This window comes from Symphalangus syndactylus, chromosome 6 (genome assembly GCF_028878055.3).
Source record: "Symphalangus syndactylus isolate Jambi chromosome 6, NHGRI_mSymSyn1-v2.1_pri, whole genome shotgun sequence".
Taxonomy (NCBI): Eukaryota; Metazoa; Chordata; class Mammalia; order Primates; family Hylobatidae; genus Symphalangus; species Symphalangus syndactylus.
Genome location: NC_072428.2, coordinates 103,394,366 through 103,414,066, shown reverse-complemented (window position 1 = coordinate 103,414,066; position 19,701 = coordinate 103,394,366). Strand labels below are relative to the sequence as shown.

The 19,701-nt window shown below is 34.2% G+C and overlaps 1 long non-coding RNA gene across 1 annotated transcript in view; it reads right to left on the bottom strand.

Moving 5' to 3' along the window:
* The window catches only part of LOC134737036 (uncharacterized), a 121,595-nt gene that overhangs the window by 60,484 nt on the left and 41,410 nt on the right, over positions 1-19,701 (bottom strand). Inside the window, exon 2 of the long non-coding RNA XR_010121584.1 lies at positions 1,288-1,455. This is a non-coding gene — a long non-coding RNA (uncharacterized lncRNA). The remainder of the gene's footprint in view (positions 1-1,287; positions 1,456-19,701) is intronic.

Genomic DNA, 19,701 nt, shown 5'->3' with positions numbered 1-19,701 from the left:
CACTGCTGTGCCTTGGACTAACATTGCATCCTCTATGATAGAATTCCTCCCTTTGCCTGGTGAACACCATATCATGATTCAAAACTAAGTTTAAACATATGTCTTCTGTTGAGGTTTCCTGAATTACCAATTTCACTCCCAGGTCAGATTAATCACTCCTTCATCTGTACTTCTTTGTGACTGCCTAATCAGCAGGTGTCTCTGGTACAGGCAAAGCTATAGGAATTCCATAAGATGTCCTTGTTATCACACTGAAATATATTAACCTTCAGAGCCAACCAATAATTTGGCACTCCTTCAAACTGATATTATTTAAATATTTACTTTAAAAGAACAAAACTAAACTAATTTTCTATTAATAAAAATTGAATATACCTTTCTTGAAGTTCAAAATAAGTATACGCACATCAAAATTTTACTCTATTTCAATTGTTTTTATTTAACCTTCTCATCATTTATAATATTAGGCACTATACTAAGAATAGAGTTTACATCTAGATAAAATAAAATGCCTTGTCCAAAATATCTCTTAAAGACTTTTGTTCTAGCTTCTGTTCTGTTTTTTCAGCATACTTTCTGACTAGCCCATTTTTTTCAAAGTTGCATATTCAATTAATAACACAAAAGAAGATAAATAATTAATTTTTTATCAATAGAATAAATAAATAAATGGTTTTGATTTTATATACATAAAGAAGTTATGTATGCCATTATTTTCAGGATTCTTTCTGAAAATACATTTAGGTATTCACAGTAAGATATAACTCATACTTCACATACTGTTAAATGCTTAGATTTTTATTTAACAGTTTTCAGTACTGTTAAATCGAAGTGCTATAAATATGTAAATTAGTAAGTTATTCTGAGATAGTTACATCTTAAACATTGCCTTAGAGAAATTCAACTTTTTCTAATTGAATTTAACCTGAAATGTTGAAAGTCAATCTAAAAAAATTCTTATAGTAATCAGAAAGTTCATTCTATTCTGCGAAGTTTTCCATTTCACACTCCCTTGATGACCTTCACCTATTTCATCTCCAATACAAGTCTGGACTTAGACAACCTTGTGACAAGGTGATTAAGCCCTAGTGGCTTTCTGGGTTGGGGAGGAAGAGGATTCAGCAAACTTCTGTATCCTTCTGCTCCTTGCCTCCCATGACTCAATCATTCAATAATCAGGTGCATAACCAATCAGTATAATTCTTAGACTGGCACTTTCAAGCTTGCTACCATTGCTTTATTTTTCCCAGTTTAAACAAAAATAAGTATAATGTTTACTAGTATTACCTATTTATTATCCAGAGTCCTTCAAAATACAGCAGTCTCTCTCCATCTATTGATGAGTTCATCATCATCTTGATAGTTGCAATGTTAGAAATCCTTAGTGGCAAGGGCAGCCTCGCATTTGGCACAGATCCTGAAAACACCAGAAGAACCGATGCAATGGAAAATTACCTAAAAATTCAAAAGTACAAATCATAGAATTTTCAAATGGGCCTTAGTGCTTATCCAGTGCAATTCTGTGGGATATTTTGAGGGTATGAGGGGGGCAGCATCTGTGTCATCATTAGACTTTGATAGAGAGAAGGAGAGAGTGGTTGGAATGCACAGTTTTGAAAAAGCAGGTTCTAAAGTGATACAGTATTTTGGTTTTAGACACATAGTATTTTTTAAATATCAAAACAATGTTGAAGATGTACAATGTATATGTTTATCACTAGAGGTTTTTTTAAATTGGTGATTTTAAAGTTCAGTAATTTGGGGGAGCTTGTTTAGCTTAAATCAATATTATAGATTAGGAGACCAAGGCTTTGTAAGATCACAGCTTTCTCTCCTGAGTGATCTCAGAGATGCTAAGGACTGCACACCTGGGCTCCAGGAAGTACTGAGGAATGAATTACTCTGAGGAATGGATCTGCATTTTTCATCTTTCAACAGTCCTCTTCAATAGGTAAGACAATATGATTTTACAGATAGTACATTGTGGCCCCAGAGCAAGTAGACTATTGGTATATAATCAGAAAATGAATAGCAGAGCCAAGGATAGAACTCAGATTTAATGAGTCATTGTCAAACATCTAAAGCATAACTTTCCAATATAATAGTGACAAACGTAGTTTACACTAGATGTTAATGAAGATTCTTCGAGGTAAAAACGATTTATTATTTCTCATTTTGAAGACAGTAAAATGTAATCTCAATAGATTAATAAACGAAACGTAGCATATATATGTATCTGTATATATAGATATATATATATATCTATATATACAATGAAATATTATTCAGCCTTAAAAAAGAAAGTAAATCTTGTCACATGCTACAACATGGATGAATCTACAGGACATTATGCTGAGTGAAACAAACAAGTCACAAAAAGATAAATGCTGTATGATTCTTTTTATATAAGGTACCTAGAGTGGTCAAATTCATAAAAACAGAAAGTAGAATGGTGGTTACCAGAGGGTGGGAGAAGGAGGAAAGAGGAGTTATTTAATGGATATAGAGTTTCAGTTTTGCAAGATGAAAGAGTTCTGGAGATCCATTGCATAAAAATGTACAAATGTAAAAATTTATGTATTTTTATATATATATAAAATACATATATATAAAAAATACATATATATAGTAGATATAATATATAATTATATATATTATATATTACATATAATTATATATTATATCTACTATACATAATATATGTATTTTATATATTATATATAGTATATTTATATATGTATTTCATATATAATATATTTTATATATATAATATATATAAATTGAAATAATATACTGATTACTGAAAACAAGTAATCAGTCTGGTGTGATCACAAAAGCCGTCAGCCCACCAACTTGATCATTTTACTTTAAAATGGTAAATTCTTGTCATGGAGACATAAACATGGAAAGATAACACTTGCTAGGTACACAGCCATCACTGAGAAATAAAGCCTAAGAACAGGATTGACTCATGTGGTGAGAAAAAAAAAAAATTCTAACAGCCCTGAACTCACACCAACACTTTATCTGTTGGCACATTTACAAGGGAAGTTGTATTTATTATATATTTAATATATATAATATATTATATATAATTTATTTATATAATATATTATATATAATTTATTTATATAATATATTATATATTAATAATATAATTAATAATAATTATATTAATAATATAATTAATAATAATTATATTATTAATATATTATATATTATATATTGTAATATATTATAATAATATATTATAAAAGTCATGCTTCAGCACTCCTGTCGGAACAACCAGGAGTGAGTACAGGGTCCTTGAAAGACAGAGATTGAGGAAGAAGATCCCCCATCTTGTCATACTTGGAATCCAACATCCCAAGGGAAAACATTGAAACTACCAGTCTTTCCATGTTTATGTCTCCATGACAAGCCATCAGCCCACCAACTTGATCATTTTATTTTAAAATGGTAAATTCTTGTGATGGAGACATAAACATGGAAAGATAACACTTGCTAGGTACACAGCCATCACTGGGAAATAAAGCCTAAGAACAGGATTGACTCATGTGGTGAGAAAAAAAAAAAAAAAAAAAATTCTAACAGCCCTGAACTCACACCAACACTTTATCTGTTGGCACATTTACAAGGGAAGTTGGAAACCAAATAAAGGATAATTGCCTCTTCTCCACAGGATGTGGCAACTTTCATCTGTAATCCTTTATTTTGAGGCAGTGACAAGGCTTCCCAAATGAGCTAAATGAGGAATGATTTTGAGTGAGGATGATATTAAGGTCCAAGTTTGTGTTCCTCTCAGATTCTGGATTAATTACTGTAATATAAACCCACAGCATGATGTGTTTTACACTATCATCCACTTATCTGCAGGCCTGTCTGTGTTAACTTCCACTAATAGCCAAACTGTGCCCTGAATAAGTCACTGATTTGCACAAGATTAGTGCAGATTTGAAGAAAGCTTGTATCTGCTAAAGTTAAAGCTGAAACTATTGAGATTATTCCAATAAATGCTAAATGGATGCTGACAGTTTTCTCCATTCAATAGTAGGAGAAACTTGTTTAATCTGTCTAGAGTGCTTAGGTAACCTCACTTTTGTTACCAAGATTTGTCTTTGAGATCCACAGATTTTCTAAATAAGAGAGTAGGTCATGGTATAACTTTTGTGAGGACACAAAGTACTGTTGTGTGTTTTTTCATTTTTTTTCTAAAGAATCTCTACTTAGGACAATTTTCCCAAAAAACATTGCTTTAGTTCACGAAGCTGGGCTAAAAAGAAACCCAAGTAGCATGTATATGTTACATTCAAAATCAGCCTTCATCTCCAGCATTCACCCCATATTTTTGGACCAAGCTAGTGGGATGAAATTCTTTTTTATTTTATTTTTAATTTCAATAGACTTAGGGGTACAGGGACTTGGTTACATGGATGAATTGTATACTAATCACATCTGGGTTTTTGGTGCACCCATCACTGAAACAGTGTACATTGTACTCAATAAACAATTTACAGAATGGGAGAAAATATTCACAAACTATACATTTGACAGACGACTGACAGCAAGAATCTAGAAGGAACTCAAACAAACCATCAAGAAATTATCTTTTTAAAAGTGAATCTCTTTCTTTGGGAAACTCAGCTCCTCAAATAAATCTAACAACACTAAGCCCACCTTGCCAGACCTCTAGATATGTGAAGTACAAATACAGGACTTCTTTCTGGATGCTTCAGCTAATTTTTAAGCATTAAGAGGTTAATGAGTTTTTTAAGGCAGGCAAATCTGCTAGGAGAAATCAGAACTGATCAGAAAACCAAAAGCCTGGAGGTAAGGAGGCAAGTTAGTACTTTATAGTAGTAGCTCAAGAAAATAAAAATAGAAGCCTGAATTTAAATAGCGACAGTGGGAATGGAGAGGAGTAGATGGATAAAAGGGGTTATGGTAGAGAAAAAATTAATAGCCCTGGGCAAGCTAGTGAATGAGAAGGGCAACAAGTAAAAGAAATCTTGTCAGCATCATCTTCCTAAAGTGAAATTAAGATCTATTATTCACCTGCTTGAATACCTCTGATAGCTTCCCGATATACTTACAACCTCAACTCCGTACAGTGATTTACATGGCCTCATATAACCTGTCTCTGCTTTCTTCTTCAACTTCATTGCTATCCAAATTTTCAGTATAAAGCTCCAGAATTAATGGATTTCCTTTTCCATCTCAGAGTCTATGCACTTGCTAGTCCTGCATGGAACTCCATTCCCCAGACATTTGTGTGACTATCATTTTTTTTTCTCTACTGAGAAGAGCCCAGCTGGGTTCTTCTTCCACCTCCTTGTTGAAATGTTTCCTGGCCCATACCAGCAGTCATCCTCCAACCCCCAATAGTCACGCTTTAAATCACCATATTTGTCATCTTAGAAAGCACCTATCATCACCTGAAATTATTGTTTGTTTTTTTACATGACTTTTCCTTCTCTCTGCTGGAAGCTCAGGTCCCTCAGGGTAAGAATCCTCTTTATTACTAGTGCCTACCATGTAATAGGCTCTCAAATAATTACTTATTAATCAACTGATATCACAGTGTGTGTGATTTTAATAGAATTTTTCGGTTGTTGCAGGGAAAATATACTCTATGCTAAAAAGTTATGGTTTGAGATTAAAACTATTAGACTCAGATATCTTGCTACATCCAAGTGTGTTTCATGTATTGAGGTAAGAAGTATGAATTTCTAAGTCTAATGGTGGAATCATTACATAGTGAACCCTACAAGAGCTATAAATACTTTTGATAAGGGTGTATTTGATTGAGATAAGTATTCATTAGAAATATATTTCCAATTTTCAGCACCTAAAGAGAAACAGGCTGTGTCTCAATTTTATCCCAAGACTTTGGAAATTAAAAGTCATATTTTAGAGTCATCTTACGGGAAGAAGGGAGCTGGCATGCTCATTCCATTGATGCTGCAAACTGTTATAGTATTTGGTTGTATTGTTAAGAAATTAGATTTTTTTTCTAATGGAAATGGTAAGTATGTTTCAGATGAGACTAGAAAAATAGAAATGGCAATTACTAATAAAATATGAAATTATGAAAATTTATGCAAGGAGCTTTAATAAATGTAACACAAAATGCAAGAGTATGAAATGTATACTTCAAAAGACTGTATATATGTGTGAATGTTGTCTCAAGAAAGGCAGTTGTAGTGCATTTTTTCTGTCTTAATAGGAAGTATATGAATTGTATGCTGTATACTATTCAAAAGACTGGTGAATGTATACCCTCTAACGAAGTTAAATATAGCAAAGAGGAAAAAATAAGCTGTCAAAGTGCAAATATAGATAAACAGCGAAATTATTTAATGACAAAAGAAAGAAAAACCTTGAATCATATTTAAAGAAAGTAGAATGTCCCCACTTATAAAAATAGCATTTTTATGTTTCCTGTGTCATTATCTAGTACATTTCATCTTTTTGTCATAAAAGATTTTAGCTAATGGTTTTAATCATCTGCTCAATATTATGGTTCTGTGTTTGAGGCTGATTCTGCCTTGGAGAGGGAATAAAAGCGTTTGCTACTCTATAATATAAATGCAAGATAAAATAGACTAAATCTGTTGGGTCAAGCAACAATATTCATTAATAACTACATTATGTTCCCAACACAGGGACCTGTGCAACATATTTACTTAACATTTTGCCCCTTCCTGACTATTTTTGTTTTTACTACTCAGACTGTGAAGTATTAAATGGCCTCACAAAATAAGACATTCACATTTTTGAAAGCAAAAGAATCTCAAAACTATATATATATATATGTTCTCGAAACTATATCTATATATATGGATTATATATATATATATATATGTTGCTAATGCAACAGCCATATATATATTTCCCATCAATATTATATGTGATTTGGGGCCAATGGTTGCACAAAATCCAGCTCTGTTCAACTCCTAATGTTTCTCATTATAGGAAGACTTGCATGGCAATAGAAAAGTTATTTTTTTCCTATTGAACGCATACACACAGGCTAGTGATAAACTATTTAAGTTAAAATATTTCTCTTCTCTGGGTATATTGATCAGTTGAAAGAAAACAGTGCACAGTTATCATAACTTTCAGACTTTATCAGCATAAACTTAATTACATAAAATAATTCTAAATTTGGGTTAGCACCATCAAATCATATTTAATCCAAACTGGGTGATCATATTTATAGAAAGGGTAAAATTTATATTTATTTTGATAAAAGTGTGGTGGTTTTAGATGTTAGTTGTGATATTTAGAAATCATGATAGATGTTGCCAAGGCTTATAGGTTACAGGTTTTTCACAGAGGAAGAGAAAATTCACCATTATTTAGACCAATCTTTATTCCTCCAAGCAACAAAGAGTAAGTTATTATTACCTTGCTTTAAGTTGGCCCTTTTCTTTATACATCAAAGGATACCATGTCTACTTTCTCTAGACTAGAGCCTCCAAGGACTCATCTCAAAGGCTTCTGTCTACCTTTTCCTGGAGCTCTTATATAGTGCATTAGTTTCCTACTGCTGCTGCAATAAATTATTACAAATTTAATGGCTTAAAACAAGACAAATTTATTCTCTCATTCTGAAAGTCTGACTTCTGAAAGTCAAAGTTCCAAATAAAATTTATAGAGCTTAAGTCAAGGTGTCTACAGGGCTGGCTGGTTCATTCTGGAGGCTCTACGAAATAATCCATTTCTTACCTCTTCCAGCCTCTAGAAGCCACATTCCTTAGCTGCATTCTTTAGCTCATGGCCTCATTATTCTAACCTCTTGCTTCTGTTATCACATCTACTACTCACTCTGATCTGCTGCTTCCCTGTTGTAAGGACCATTGTAATTAGAGTGAGTCCACCTGGATAATCCAGGATACCCTCCCCATTTCAAGATCCTTAACATAATCACACCTGCAAAGTCCCTTTTAAAAAATTATTGTGGCAAAAGACACATAGCATTAAATTTATCACCTGAACCAATTTAAATGTACAATTCAATGGTGTTGATTATATTCACATTGTTGTTAAACAGATCTCCAGGACTTTTCCATCTTGCAAATCTGAAACACTATATCCATTAAACTCCCTTTTCCCACCTCTTCCTTGCCTGTGGTAACCACCGTTCTGCTTCTGTTTCTATGAGTTTGACTAGTTAGCTACCCCATATAAGTGAAATCACACAGCTTATGTCTTTTTGATTGGCTTATTCACTTAGCACAATCCCCTCAAGGTTCATCCATGTTGTAACTTGTGACAGGATTTCCTTTCTTTTTAAGATGAATAATACCCTATTTTATGTATGTATCACATTTATCTACCCATTCATTGATGGATATTTGGGTTGGCCATTGTGAATAGCACTGCTATAACCATGGGTATGCAAATATCTCTTTGGGGTCCTACTTTCAATTCTTTTGGATCTATATCCAGAAGTGGAATTACTGAATCATACGGTAGTTCTACTTTTAATTTTTTGAGGCACCTCCATACTGCTTTCCACAGCATTTGCATCATTTTACAATACCACCAACAACGCATACAAGTTCCAATTTCTCCACATTTTTGCCAATACTTATTTTCCATTTTTTTATAGTAGCTGTCCTAATGGGTGTGAAGTGATATCTCATTGTTTTTGTTTGTATTTCTCTGATGATTAGTGAGATGTTGAGCATCTTTTCATATGATTGCTGACCATTTGTGTATCATTTTTGGAGAAGTGTCTATTCAAATCTTTTGCCCATTTTTTAAATAAGTTATTTAATATTTTGTCAAGTTGCATTAATTTTTTCCATATTCTGGATATTAACCCTTCAGAGTCTCTTTTGCCATCTAACACAGCATTCACAGGTTGTAGGGATTGAAATTTAGATATCTTTAGAGGACCACTATTCAGCCTACCACATGTAGACTGTCAAGGCCTTCATTCCTCATTATAACACTGGCTCTTATCATGGAAGAACTTTAGAAATCATTAGTCCATAAATGTCTTCTTTTGAGAAGTGTCTGTTCATGTCCTTTGCCCACTTTTTGATGGGGTTGTTTGTTTTTTTCTTGTAAATTTGTTTGAGTTCATTGTAGATTCTGGATATTAGCCCTTTGTCAGATGAGTAGGTTGCAAAAATTTTCTCCCATTCTGTAGGTTGCCTGTTCACTCTGATAGTAGTTTCTTTTGCTGTGCAGAAGCTCTTTAGTTTAAATAGATCCCATTTGTCAATTTTGGATTTTGTTGTCATTGCTTTTGGTGCTTTAGACATGAAGTCCTTGCCCACGCCTATGTCCTGAATGGTATTGCCTAGGTTTTCTTGTAGGATTTTAATGGTTTTAGGTCTAACATTTAAGTCTTTAATCCATCTTGAATTAATTTTTGTATAAGGTGTAAGGAAGGGATCCAGTTTCAGCTTTCTACATATGGCTAGCCAGTTTTCCCAGCACCATTTATTAAATAGGGAATCCTTTCCCCATTGCTTGTTTTTGTCAGGTTTGTCAAAGATCAGATAGTTGTAGATATGCGGCATCATTTCTGAGGGCTCTGTTCTGTTCCATTGATCTATGTCTCTGTTGTGGTACCAGTACCATGCTGTTTTGGTTACTGTAGCCTTGTAGTATAGTTTAAAGTCAGGTAGCGTGATGCCTCCAGCTTTGTTCTTTTGGCTTAGGATTGACTTGGCGATGCAGGCTCTTTTTTGGTTCCATATGAACTTGAAAGTAGTTTTTTCCAATTCTGTGAAGAAAGTCATTGGTAGCTTGATGGGGATGGCATTGAATCTATAAATTACCTTGGGCAGTATGGCCATTTTCACGATATTGATTCTTCCAACCCATGAGCATGGAATGTTCTTCCATTTGTTTGTATCCTCTTTTATTTCATTGAGCAGTGGTTTGTAGTTCTCCTTGAAGAGGTCCTTCACATCCCTTGTAAGTTGGATTCCTAGGTATTTTATTCTCTTTGAAGCAATTGTGAATGGGAGTTCACTCATGATTTGGCTCTCTGTTTGTCTGTTATTGGTGTACAAGAATGCTTGTGATTTTTGTACGTTGATTTTGTATCCTGAGACTTTGCTGAAGTTGCTAATCAGCTTAAGGAGATTTTGGGCTGAGACAATGGGGTTTTCTAGATATACAATCATGTCATCTGCAAACAGGGACAATTTGACTTCCTCTTTTCCTAATTGAATACCCTTTATTTCCTTCTCCTGCCTGATTGCATTTATGCAGCCAAAAAACACATGAAGAAATGCTCATCATCACTGGCCGTCAGAGAAATGCAAATCAAAACCACAGTGAGATACCATCTCACAGCAGTTAGAATGGCCATCATTAAAAAAGCAGGAAACAACAGGTGCTGGAGAGGATGTGGAGAAGTAGGAACACTTTTACACTGTTGGTGGGACTGTAAACTAGTTCAACCATTGTGGAAGTCAGTGTGGCGATTCCTCAGGGATCTAGAATTAGAAATACCATTTGACCCAGCCATCCCATTACTGGGTATATACCCAAAGGACTATAAATCATGCTGCTATAAAGACACATGCACACGTATGTTTATTGAGGCACTATTCACAATAGCAAAGAGTTGGAACCAACCCAAATGTCCAACAACGATAGACTGGATTAAGAAAATGTGGCACATATACACCATGGAATACTATGCAGCCATAAAAAATGATGAGTTCATGTCCTTTGTAGGGACATGGATGAAACTGGAAAACATCATTCTCAGTAAACTATCGCAAGGACAAAAAACCAAACACCGCATGTTCTCACTCATAGGTGGGAATTGAACAATGAGAACTCATGGACACAGGAAGGGGAACATCACACTCCGCGGGCTGTTGTGGGGTGGGGGGAGGGGGGAGGGACAGCATTAGGAGATATACCTAATGCTAAATGACGAGTTAATGGGTGCAGGAAATCGACATGGCACATGGATACATATGTAACAAACCTGCACATTGTGCACATGTACCCTAAAACCTAAAGTATAATAAAAAAAAAAAAAGAAATCATTAGTCCAGCTTCTACCTATTTTGTCTAGTAATGCACCTTTATTTTAAATTTAATTAAACAATTGACATGGTTTTCTACTTTGTCCAGTTTGCCTGAGTATCAAACCTGTGTCATTCATAGTATTTATTTTTTATATTATAAAGATATTTGCTCAACAGATCTAATTATTTTCCATTTTTATAGCTCAATGTAGATGCTCCCGATTTTTGCAAGAGACCTTACTAGCTCAGCCAGTCCTGATAGAGCCTATTTTAGCAGGGAGAAGGAAATATTCAGATTCTACAAAATTGTATATATTTATGGTATGCAACATGATGTTTTTGTACACGTATATATTAAGAAATTATTAAATCATGCTAATTAATATATCCATCACCTCACATACTAATTTTTTTGTGGTGAGAATATTTAAGATCTGTTCTCAGCATTTTTCAAGTATACAATACATGATTATTAACTGTAGTCATTATGCTATCAAATAGATCTCCAGAATGTACATTTTCGTTACATATTCATCCACTTGGAGCCTTATGGGCCTAACCTCCACCCTCAAGTGTAAGATAGGCAGGGCACAGAATCAAAAAAGATGATTCTCAAGCCTCAAGACTTACTATGATTTGCCTTACTGGGTTTTGAACTTACTTGGTATCTGCTACCCCTTTCTTCTTTCCTGTTCCTCCCTTTTAAAATGGGAATGTCTATCATGTGCCTGTCCCATGGTTGTATTTTAAAGTACATAACCTGTTTGACTTCACAGGTTCACAACTTGAAAGCAATTTACCTCCGCATGAATTGTGCCTAGAGTCTCACCCATATCTGATTTAGATGATATTTAGATGAAACTCTGGACTTTAGATTTTTCAGCTGATACTGGAACAACTTAAGACTTCTAAGGCTATTGGAATGGAATGAATGTATTTTCTTTGTGAGAAGGACATGAATTTGGGGGGACCAGCAGTGGAATGCTATGGTTTGAATGTTTGTGTCATCTCCAAAATTTCATATTGAAATTTAATCCACAACACAATAGTATTAAGAGGTGGGCCTTTAGATGGTTATTAGAGAATGACAGCTGTGGCTTCATGAATGGAATTAGCAACTTATAAAAGCGCTGGAGGAAATGAGCTACACCCTTTCACCTATTGCCGTGTGGAAGACACAGCTAGGAGGCCCTCACCAGACTCTGAATGCCAGCTCCTTGATCTTGGAATTCCCAGCCTCTAGAACTGTGAGAAATAAATTTATATTACTTATCAATTACTCAGCTATGGTATTTTGTTGTAACAGCACAAGTGTACTGAGACAAGGTTCTTCGCCTATTTCAAAATTAGGTTATTTGTGTCCTTGTTATTGAATCGTTTGAGTTCCTTATGTACTTTAGATGTTAGCCCCTCATTAGATGTATGGCTTGCAAATATTTTCTCACATTCTGTAGGTTGTCTCTTCACTCTGTTTATTGTTTTCTTTGCTGTACAGAAGCTTATTAGTTTGATATAATCACATTTGTCCATTTTTGTTTTTGTTATCTGTGCTTTCGGGGTCATATCAAAAACATTATTGCCCAATTATTGTCAAAAAGCTTTTCCCTGTGTTTCTTCTAGCAGTCTTACATTTAAGTCTTTAACTTATTTTGAGTTGATTTTTGTGTATGGTATCAGAGAGGGGTCTAATTTTATTCTTCTGCCTATAGATATCCAGTTTTCCTGACACCATTTATTGAAGAGACTATTCTTTCACCATTGTGTGTTCTTAGCACCTTCAATTGACTATAAATCCATAGACTTATGTCTTGGCTCTCTATTCTGTTCCATTGGTTTATATGTCTGTTTTTATGCCAGGACTGTGCTGTTTTGTTATAGCTTTGTAGTATATTTTGAGATCAGATAGTGTAATGCCTCCAGCTTAGTTTCACCTCACAGGATTATCAAAAGGGTTAAAAGAGCTAATGTTATTTTTATCTATTTTAACTACATTCCATTTTCATATCATTTTTAGATTTGAAATTTCACTAAGAGTCCAACATGGATTACTGAAAATTCTGCATATCATCAGCACAGTCCCGTTACTTCAATGATTACTCTGTGCTAAATGCAGCATTGGAAATACTGGGATTATGAGGTAATTAATCATGACTCGACAACATGAATGTTACTCACTACCTACATTTCTTCCTCATTTACAAATTGATCATTTCAAAACCATTACAGAACTGGAAAAATGGTTCCTCTACAAGGAAAATATATTCCACCAAGAACTAAGTCTAGACAGAGACAATTTCTAATCAATCAGATCTATGGATCTCACCAGGGGGACAACATTCCCTAAGGCTGCTGAAATGGATGGGCTCATCACATGACTGAACAATCCTGCTGCCTCTTCTTATTACAATGCATCCTGTGGCTGGAGGGAACCTTTAATGCTTCGGTTTACCAGGGCTGTGGCATTAATAGCATGAAAAACATTAAATAATATGAGTCATCCTTGTCCTCAGGAAAAATTCACGGAAAATAAGCCTTTTCAGCTCTCTTTGATGGCATTTTCCATTTTTCCTCCAGTAACTAGATGTTGAGTACTAAGTCATGGGAAATACAATATATGTTGAAACAACTCCAAGAGGAGGCAGATCATTCTAGTGATGTTCCAATGATGCCAAATGAAAAAAAATACAAGATTATTAAAGATTTTTTTAAGTCATGAAATGTAATCACTTTGATAATTATCTGAACTATAATTCAATTCCATCATAGATCAGTACACATCATCATTAAACTAATTTTATAGGTGATGCTTTTATGGAAATGGTTAGTTATTAGATATCAAAAATAAAGCAAGGTTGTTAAAGTTGTTTGCAAACAAAAATAAAACGTTTTCTTTGCAAAATTTTCCTGGCATTTTATTCAAAGATATATTAGTTCAAAAAAATTATAAAAGTATTTGACTCTTCAGGATAAAGCGTTGGAAGGATATTTTTAAAATAAGATAATATTTAAAATAATTTAATAATAATAGCAATAGTATTAATGCCATGTCCTAACATGTTCACATATTGTCTGCCACATGAATTTATATTTACATCAATTATATAATCCACACATATTCAATTTCTTATATTTGACTCAGCATTACTCAAACATTTTCAGTATTTCTACATAGTCTTCATAATGTTCTGTTATTTTCGTTCAAGTTTTTCTTTTCACATATGTCAACCCCTTTTTAATATGGTTTTAAAATATAGATCTTGCTCTCTTTTTAATATTTTACAAGGAATTGAATTATTTTAATATAATTTAAATTAACATAACAATTCTAGCACACATTACTTACTGCTAATTATTAATGCATAACAAATCAAGCACAAATTTATTTTTATTCCTTTTATTTAAATAAAACGATTTCAATTAGGGTCTTTTTCTCTTTCTGAATCTCATTCTCCCAATGCAAATTTACTAGTTTGTACTGAGATTTAATATTTCCATATTAATGTTTTTATCTGTTATGTTCTGCTTTTGTTTTAACAGATAAATGAATTTGAAATAATTCACTTTATTATGGTCATAACAATAAACACTAACTCATCACACACACACACCTTTTATTGTGTTATCTCTAGAATGTATGGTTCTTTTCTTCCGTAATTATAATACCAATTTCCAGTAGCTTCCCTGATATAAACATCTCTTTCTTCTTATCCACATTCCCACCTACCTCAGCTAGGGTGTCATTTTTCTTCTAGATTTCTAAATAAACGTTGTTTAATAATATCTACATAACAGATATGTAGAAAATATTTTGAGTTTGATAATTAGAGAATATTTTTCAGTAGACTTCACCTATGAATAATGGTTTGATCATTTCTTTACTTCCCAATTTTTCCCCCACTTCTTCCCTATGTAAGATTGAGCCAATACTCATAGAAGTGGAGATCTCGAGTTTCCTTTTGATGAGTAATAAAGATAGATGTGAGAAAACAGGAGCAAGGGAGATCCATGGGATCACATGCCATGGAGCAATGACCCAGATGTTAAAAGGTCCTAGTGATTAAATCATCCACAAATGAATGGACCAGTGCTTCAAGGTCAATGCTTTATGTCCCAGACACATTGTCACAGGCAGCATGACTTTTTTTTTTTTTTTTGCTGTCAACTTTGCTTCTGTTGATTGTCTCCTTTATTGGAAGAGAATCAAGTGCAAGGAGGTGCTTTAGAGGTTGGTGCAGTCATTGAATGTACCTAAAATACCCTTGAAAAATCCACACATTCATTATCTCTTTTTCTCTCGAAAAAAGTCTTTGTCAAACAGATAATTTTCTGAGTAAGGATAAACTACTTTTAGCATTACTTTTTAACACTAGTTTTTAGTAGTGTAAGAGACTATGGCACTGCCCACTTCTTCTGCCATTAAACAGATTAGGGAAAAAAAAAAAACTGAACACAGAGATCTCATGAGGCGATTGAGTCATTTCTCTACACCCCTGATGACAAATCTTCAGTATGACTTCATACTTTTCTAGAACTTTGTGGATTCCATGAATACAAACTGTCTTACAAGTTAAATATAATGTACTTTCATTCCCAAAAGTTCTCAGAACTACAGGATGTCAAGTAGAAGGGATTTTTTAATTCATCTAGTCTCCTCTAACCAGCGTAAGTCTTGCTACAATAATGTGGATAAGTCAAGCCAAAGCATTTATTAGCCCAAATCACTTTACGTATATTTCCTATATCATCTACTTTGTTACACTCAATAAAAACTGAAGATCACACTAGAGCAGAAACAAAGATTTAAAGATAATTCTAACCTTGTCTGGACACAGTTCAAGGCAGAAAACTATGATTGAAAGAGAGGAATAAGAGAAAGCAGAGGAGGAGCTGTCCCAGAGAGGAAGCTATGGAAAGAAAGGAGACTCAGCAGAAGAAAGGGATGTTTGGCCACAACAACCAAAGGTGAGTGAAAGAAGCTCAGCACTTAAAAGTGCTTGAGAGTGAATTCCTCGAAAATTATTGCGTGGGAACCACTCTATCCAATAGTCTGGGACACTTGTACATTCCCTGAACTGAGAGTAAAGACATTAATGCCTTGTATTAAGGTGGCAATTTGAAGAGAAGTGACTCTGTCCAAAGTAGGCAGAAATTAATAATACTATTTGAACAACTTCCTAGGAGAAGCAACTATGGACACGTCACCACATTTTCAAACACATATATATTTTTTCATAGTTGGATTTGTATTGTATATAGATTCTGTGTACATTTTTGAACATAATAAACCTTTTTTCAGCATTAAAATTCCTTAGAAAACAGTATGCTTAGTGGCCATATAACGTTCTATCTCATCAGTTACTATAACTATCCCCTTATTTGGCTATTAACAAAAATAAAAGAATAAACATTTTAATACAAAAATACTGGCCATATTTTCAGAATATTTACACAAGGAAGAGTTTGGGAAACTTAATTACTGGATGGGAGAGAACATAGAATTTTATACCTTTTCTTTTTGCATTTATATTTTATGACTTATTTTTTATCTTTTTTTCTATATATCTTTTATTACACTTTAAGTTCTAGGGTACATGTGCACAATGTGCAGGTTTGTTACATATGTATACATGTGCCATGGTGGTGTGCTGCACCCATTAACTTGTCATTTACGTTAGGTATATCTCCTAATGCTATCCCTCCCCCCTGCCCCCACCCCACAACAGGCCTCAAAATGCCTATTGCCAAGATGCTTTCTAAAAAGGTCTGATGAAATTCTCCTTCCTCCACTGTTAATGTGAATGACCTTATTGCACATCATATGACGTTATATTTATGACCTTAACATAAACATTAACACTTTCTTTTAATATTGTTTATTTGTAAATCAAACTGGTGATTATTTTAGTTTTAACTTGTATTCCTTTATGTATTCACAAGATTGAGCACGTTTTTATATGTATATTATCTATCTATATAGAGAGATAGATACCTCTTTCCTGACATGCCTATTTCTGTACTAAAACTTATTGATTTGTCTGAGTATATCATATATGATAAAAATTCTTTGCCTATTTTTTGTTATAAATATTGTCTCATTTGTTGTTCAAACTTTATGATAATTTTACACTAAAGAGTTGTCTATTCCTTGATATTTTTTCTTTTTGATTCTTTCCATTATTTACGGAGACCAAACGAATAAATTCCTAAATAATCCTTACTCACACAGAGATCAAATAAATAAATACCTTAATTAAATTAGAGTTTTCACTTTTTTGTCATTTTATAGCTTGGAAAAGTTTTGGTGTATCACAGTTACTATTGCTGTATAACAGAACCTCCCCAGGGAAACTCATCTCCGCTCCACATAGCATCAGCTGGGGCAGTGGGGCAGATAAGGAGATGCACCACAAAGATCCTCCCCTTTCAAGGAAAAACTTGCTGTCCAGCTGTGGAGCGTGTGGGGTGTGTGGTTAGCAGACATTTCTATCTGTCAGCCCTTTCAGGATCTGTCTTAGATGCAGAGAGCTGCTTCATCCGGAGGTCACAACCTTTCCAGGGCAGCTCTCATCTGATGACTGAGCAAGGCAGGAATACAAAGGTCTGCTCATTCTAACCTGACACTGAACAAATTCGATGGGCAAAATCCACTGTAGAGCTTCACAGCTGGTTGGCAAGGGCTTTGTCAGACCTTCATTATGATTTAGATTTTTCCTCTGCTCGGTCCTGCGTTTCCTCTTTCTTTCACAGATGTGGATTTCTCCTCCCCACTTGTATTACCCACTCCATCTCAGTGTTTGCTTCTGGAGAGCCTAACCTGAAGTAGGCAGCTTGACTGGGTGCTGGAAAATCCTCTTTCAAGATGGCTTACTCCTATGACTGACAAATGGGGGCAGCTGGCCTCTGAGAGCTCAGATGGAGCTATGGACTGAGAGTTCCCATTTTTCTTGATGTGGGTCTTTTTACAAGATGTTTGGGCTTCCTCATGGCAGGGTAACTGGTTTTTATAATGATCAATTTGAAAATGTATACCTTTTACGAAGTACAAAGTTGAAATATTTCTCATCTACGTATCAGTTATATTGCTCAAAATCTCTATTTCCTTACATTTTTAGATTGCCTTGTATAAAATGGCGAATTTCCACTTTTCAGTTTTAGAATATATTTGATGTGCACATTCTCCTCTAATGAAATGCCTTTTCTGACAAACTGAGTTTACACACCATTATAAAGCTATGGCAAAACTCTGTTTGCTTTAGTTTTCCCCAGTTGCATATTTTATTTAAAATACTTAACTGTATTAGACAATAGTCTTAATGAGTTAATAAAAGAGAAATAATCTTTTTATTTCATTTCCTATTTAATACTCAACATGAATTATCCAAAATAGGTATATGAGTTTTTTCAATCATTACAGATCTTTGAAATCCCATAGCATGTGTAACTGAAATCTAATGAATATTCAGCAAAAGAGGTGCACACAGTTTGACAGGATGGGAATACCACTCCTAATGCTACCAGAGTATTACAAGGACAGGAATGCAGTCACTCTTCTTCACATGGGAATAGTTCCCCAGGATGATGGTTGTCATTTCATCATGGTTAGAACACAAAGGATACTTCATCTGCATTGTAACCAATATTATACTTGGGAATTTGAGATCTGAGCTTGTGGATGCTGCCATTATTTAGAAAGAGATTTAATTGGCACAATATTTTCAGGAATCTTGCAGGAAAAATTCACAAAATTGAAATATCAGTTGAGTTTTATTTCTTTAGCTCACAATATATTCAGGTTATCTCATTTAAGTATGTCATTTAACATGAGATGTACTCCAAGCATAAACCTTGCCTACGATTCTCCTTTTTAAGATATCCTTGGGAAAACGCTCAGTTTTTAAAAGCACCATATTACTGACTCATGGGAACTCTTATAGTCCATGAAGACTTTTCCATGTTTCCCTGAGGTTCTCGGATCTAGCTCCTAATTACTCATTTTACATTTATACAATGTGATTTTTGTTCTTTGAGTGTACCAGAGAACGTCTTTATATTTGTTTCTTGCTTATCAAGGTCTTTTGAATTTTGTTCTCAGTCTCCAGGGGGCTAGTGCTTCTGCCCACCACCACTCCCACACTCCACCATACCTTATCATCAAGATGTTCTTGCACTTAAAACTTAATGAAAGTACTTACTTACTTGGGCGTCAGCCTAATAATGTCTTTAGAGTACCTGCTGGGTACACAGAACAGCACTCAAGTTGGAAGAGCACACAAAGGAAACAAAGGATATAGCTCTGCTCTTCAGAAGACTATACTTGAGATGAAGAGAATGATAGACAGAAACTGAAGTATATTTTCCCAAGGCAACGTCTTCCATTATTTCCTAGTGCAGATTCCAAGTGAAAACTGAGTATACATTACATTCTACGACATTATTGATATCGTGTGATTTGTCAGGGCAGGTTATAATGCATGTTACTGATGTGGGTGTTGAAATTGGAGCAGGATGATTTCCTTTTCGAAAAACTACTTATCAAGCCCTGTTTCATTTTGACTTTGAACAATGAGTTGCAATTCTTCTTGTATAAAGCCCACACAATTGCATATCTATAAAATTATTCTTCAAGATTCTCTTATGCTATGGTAAATATGCAAAATGTATGTCTTCAAAGTGGGTAAGTCAAGAGGAA